Raw genomic sequence first — 5,993 nt, 5'->3', positions numbered from 1 at the left:
TTTCAACATCAGTAGGTATGTTAGAAGTACTATGACAAGAAGATTGAGATCGATTAAATTTAATCCTAACAGATCCATCAATAAATTGTCAAATATCTTGAATATCTTGACTAGTAGATTGTCTTTGATTATGTTTGTAATTTTCATTAACTGTAACCCATTGGTCGGGGAGAGTAATATTTTTCCATTCAATCATTTGAGGAATATTTATATTAGCATCATTATTACTACTATGGATTAGTAAAATTTTATCTTTTGGACTTTTGTGTAAGGCTTGAACATTCAAATTGGTTATAATACATTTGTAATGAACACGATAAATTAAAGCAATATTATGATCCTTTTCTTTCATATTTGTAAATGAGCCATGTAATTGAATTTTTAGAGTTAAAGCATCTAATATATGAGGGTCTCTAAGACTAAGAGTAAAATTAGGAAAGCAATTAAAATGAATAGGTCCTTTGTGGAGACTAGTTTCCATCATACTCATTAGACTATCATTATAATCAAGAAAACGAGCATCTCTTAAACATAGTAAAACAGAAGTATTTTTTTCCTGTTGAGTTAATGGTTTGATTCCAACTTGAATTAACCCCTAAATGAATAAAATTATGACCAGTTTTCAAATGACGTTTAATAGTATTAGCATCAAATAATTGACATGTTTCTCTGGGTTTTTCCAAAGCATAGACTTGTTCTAAAGTTTTAACATGAAGAATAACATTAAATGTATTTTGTATAAAAGTAGTTTTATAAATTTCTTTAATTGGTAGACGTGGTATATTCAAACTTAAATCAATTTTATCATTTTGTATTTCTACACCTTCTTCATTAATTACTAAACCTTGGTTAGGTATAGAAGGCAAAGTGTTTGACCTAGAACTAACCGAAGAATTACTTCTAAATAATTGACTCATATTATCTTGAAATGAAATAGTTTTCAATGAGCTCAATACATTGTCTAATTTTATCATGTTTTCACATACTATGTGTTCACGCATACCCAGTTCAGAGAACCCCTAAGATCCAACACTGCTTGATCTTCAAAAGGTGTGATCTAAATGTTATTAATCACACTTAAAAGGTGTGATGGAATCATATTTTAATGACACTTAAAAGGTGTGATTAAAAATGACCATTTTTAATCACACTCCCACAGATCACACTTTAATAAAACTTAAAAAGTGTGATTAAATAGCATCCATCACACAAAAAAAATGTGATCTATTCATGATTTTTTAGTAGTGAACTACTATAAAATCTTTTCATATATATGTTAGGAATTTGACCCTTCCTAACCAAGATCGGTAAGATACAAAAAAACAAACAAAGAAGAAAAACGAATCAAATAAATCACACACACAAGAACACAAGGATTTACATGGTTCACCCCAAAATAAGGCTACATCCACGGCTATTGTGATTTTTCATTATGATTAGAAAAATACAACTCTTTCTTAACCTAAAAGAGGCGCCCCTTCATTTATTTATAAGTATAGAATTAGGGTTACACGGAAGCATATGGGAATTACGAAAGTACCTAAAAAATTTCAACCGGGGGGATAAAACCCCCTGGACCCTCTCCCTCTTGAGGGGAGGCCCCACTAAACCCCCCATTGGACCTAGTGTTTGAGTGAACAGTAAGATTGAGTGAACAGTACTTATCATGATCCACTGACCCAACAATCTCCCACTTGGAACTTGATAACACAAGCTCTTCATCATCTTCATCACATAGAGGAACGCCGCAACAACTTGATCTTCCTTCATCAATCTTGAAGGCCAACTGAAGTTGCACACAACTTCAGTTTGTCAATGGTGACTATATTTGTTAACATATTTGCTGGATTCTTACTGCCTTGGATCTTCTCAAGAGACAAGACTCCATCATCTACAAGTGAACGAATAAAATGGTATGGCAGCTAAATGTATTTCTTCCTAGAATGAAAAGTCGGATTCTTTGCAAAATGAATAGCACTCTGATTGTCACTATGCAAAATACTTCTCTTGCATCTTACCCAACTCTACTAGGAAATTCTGTATCTAAGTCATCTCCTTCCCAGCTTTAGTAATAGTAACATGCTCAGCCTCTGTTGTAGAAAAGGCCACAATCTTTTGTAACTGTGAAATCCAACTCATTGTTGTACCACCCAATGTATAAACATAACCAGTAGTACTCTTTTTGTTATCCATATCACCAGCCAAGTCTGTATCAACATAACCATGTAACCTGATGCCGATTCGTCTGAAAAAAAAGTGCCATGTTTGTAGTACCACTCAAGTATCTAAGGATCCACTTCATTGCCTCCTAATGCTGCTTGCATGAATTACTCATGTACCTACTAACCACTCTCATTGCATGTGCAATGTCTGGTCTAGTACAAACCATAGCATACATTATGCTACTGATAGCTGAAGCATATGGAACACATTCCATGTAAGCCTACTTTTCTTCGGTCTTCGAAGACTGCTCTTTGATAAGTCTGAAGTGGCTAGCCAATAGAGTGCTCACTGGTTTTGCACTATCCATGCTAAACCTCTTGAGAACTTTCTTCACATACTCAACCTGTGACAACTTCAAAGTACCATTTGTCTTGTCCCTGTGAATCCTCATGCCAAGGATTTTGTTTGCAACTCCAAGATCCTTCATCTCAAATTGGTTGGACAAAAGTTTCTTCAATCTTTTTATCTCTTCAATGCTAGATCATGCGATAAGCATATCATCAACATATAAGAGCAAAATAATATAACTTTTGTCAAACCTCTTGAAATAATAGCAATGATTTGCTTGACATCTTGTAAAACCGTTGCTACACATAAACCCATCAAACTTCTTGTACCACTGCCTTGGGGCCTGTTTCAAACCATACAAGCTTTTTCGAAGTTTGCATACAAACTCCTCTTTGTCACTTGCCAAGAAACCTTGTGGTTACTTCCTGTAAATTTCCTCCTCCAAATTACCATGGAGAAAAGCTGTCTTCACATCCATCTGCTCAAGATACAAATCTTTAGCAGCCACAATTCCTAGCACCAATCTGATAGTGGTCAACTTCACAATTGGAGAGAAAATTTTAGTGTAGTCAACCCCTTCCTTTTGCTGAAATCCCTTTGCAACCAATCTATTCTTGTAGCGTTTACTCCTGTCATGTTCCTATTTGACCCTGTAAACCCACTTGTTGTGTAAAGCTTTCTTACCCACTGGTAATCAGTCAACTCCCATGTCTGGTTTGCCATGAGTGAATCCATTTCATCCTACATAGTTGACTCCCACTTGATTGAATCATCAACCTGTAAAGCCTCATCATAACTTTCAGGTTTACCTTCATCAGACAACAACAAATAATATAAAGATGGAGACCAATACTGTGTAGGTTTAGACTCTCTTTCTGACCATCTCAACTTAGGAGTAGGAGTATGTGGCTCAGTTTGTGGAGTAAGATTTTCAATATTATTCTAAATCCTACTATTCAAATCATTCTCACTAATCTCCTCTAACTCAACATGCTCATGACAAGTAACAGATTTAGATTCAGATGCAGACTTATCCCTATCTTTATACATTACTTTCTCATTAAATATGACATCTCTATTTCTGATTATTTTTCAACTTTTATCATCCTAAAATCGATAACCAAATTGATCAATGCCATACCCAATAAAAGTACATTTAACAGATTTTGGATCAAGTTTACTTCTATTAGCAGAATCTATATGCACATATGAAACACAACCAAATACCTTCAAAAAAGAAAGATTTACCTCTTTATTGCTCCAAGCTTCTTCTAATATGCTGCAGTGTTAACTGCATCTGCCCAAAACATCTTTGGTAATCTGGCATGTATCCTCATACTTCTAGCACGTTAATTCAGAGTTCTATTCATGCGTTCTGCAATGCCATTCTGTTGAGGTGTCTTTCGAACATTCTTCTCCATTCTAATTCCACTTTCTACACAATATTTCTTGAACTCATTGTCTTCATATTCCCTTCCATTATCTGATCTCAAACACTTAATTTCAGACTTGTTTCAGTCTCCACCAAGGCTTTCCACTCCTTAAAAGTACTATAAACTTCATATTTATGATTTAGAAAATAAATCCATACATTTCTCGTTAAGTCGTCGACAAAGGTAAAATAGTATGATGATCCTCAAAGAGATTAAACTAGTGCAGGTTCCCACACATCTGTATAAACAAACTCCAACTTTTTTGACTTTGGTTTCCTACCATCCGTTGAAAAACTAACCCTCTTTTGTTTGCCGAAGATACAGTTCTCATAAAGTCAATGTCCATCAATTTCAAATCTGACAGTTTCCCCTTAGATGCAAGTACCTTCATTCCTTTTTGACTCATATGCCCAAGCCTTTGGTGCCACAGATTTGAGTCTTCCTTCTCACCAACAACTGCTACTGCATCCTTATTGTTCGTAGTCATTTAAATGGTGCCTTCTCTTTTACCACGAGCAACAACCATGGCTCCTTTGGTGATTTTTCATAAGCCACCTATGAAGGTTACAATATGACCTTCATCATCAAGTTGTCCAATAGAAATCAAGTTTCTTTTCAAACCAGGCACATGTCCGACATCTGTGTTTTCCAAACAGATCCGTTTGGCAACCTAATTGTTACATCCGCTTTACCCACAATCTTCAAAGGTTCATCATCAAACTAGATAAACCTTCCCGAAATCACCACCAATGTAATTGTCCATGATTTTCCTCTGTGAAGTAGAATGGAACGATGCCCCAGAATCAAAATCCAAGATTCAAGAGGACTATCAATACTCAAGATCAAAGCATCATAAATTTCCTCCGTTACAACATTTACAGACTTCTGATTTTGATCATCTTTGTTCTTATTCAATGTCGGGCAATCTCCCTTTAGATGTCTTTTTTTTTCCACAATTCCAGCAACTCCGTCCCTCTCTATTTCTTGACTTGCTTCTGTGTTTGGATTTTGATATGTTGCAGTTTGGGTTTTTTCTTGCTGATCTTCCTTTGGCTTCTGCATTCAGGGCAGAACCTGATGTTTCCCCTAATTCTCTCCTGCAAATTTCTTCACTTAGAATTAAATCTCGAATATCATTATAATTCATCTTTTCTTTCCCTGAAGAATTACTTACTGCCATTACAGTACCATTCCAACTTTCTGGCAAACTAGATAGAAAATTAAATCCCTAACCTCATCATCAAATTTGATATATACAGAACTCAATTGTATTACCACAATATTGAATTCGTTCAGATGCTTAGCAATGGATGCACCTTCTGTCATCCTCGGATTAAACAATCTACGTATCAAATAAACTTTATTTGAGGTAGAAGGTTTTTTCGTACATGTTTGAAAGTGCCGCCATCAGACCCCCTGTAGTCTTCTCTTTCGCTATATTAAATGTAACGTTACGAGACAACCTTGGCCGAATAACACCTAGCGCTTGGCAATCAAGAAAAGTCCACTCATCATCTTTCATCTTTTCTAGCTTCGTCCTTGAAAGGGGCTCATATAGTTTTTTCTGATATAGATAGTCTTCAATTTGCATCTTCCAAAAGCCAAAATCTGTGCCATTGAATTTATTGATTCTAACCTTTTCGTTTGTAACCATCGCTCCCACTAAAACCAATGCTCTGATACCAGTTGTCAGGAATTTGACCCTTCTTAACTAAGATCGGTGAAACACAAAATAACAAACAAAGAAGAAAAATGAATAAAAAAAATCACACACACAAAAACACAAGAATTTACATGGTTCACCACAGAATAAGGCTACGTCCATGGCTGCTGCAGTTTTTTACTATGATCAGAAAAATACAACTCTCTCTTAACCTAAAAGAAGCGCCCCTTTATCTAGTTATAAGTATAGAATTAGGGTTACATGAAAGTACATGAAAATTACGAAAGTACCCAAAACATTTTGACTGGAGGGGGTAAATCTCCCCTGGACTCCCCTCCCCATTGGGGGGAGCCCTCCCCAAACCCCCTATTGGACCCAGTGTTTGA

The sequence above is a fragment of the Camellia sinensis genome, chromosome 9 (assembly GCF_055761805.1).
Source record: "Camellia sinensis isolate YWXY chromosome 9, ASM5576180v1, whole genome shotgun sequence".
NCBI classification, from domain to species: Eukaryota; Viridiplantae; Streptophyta; class Magnoliopsida; order Ericales; family Theaceae; genus Camellia; species Camellia sinensis.
The sequence above is the reverse complement of the archived record's forward strand: the minus strand, read 5'-3'. Positions refer to the sequence as shown.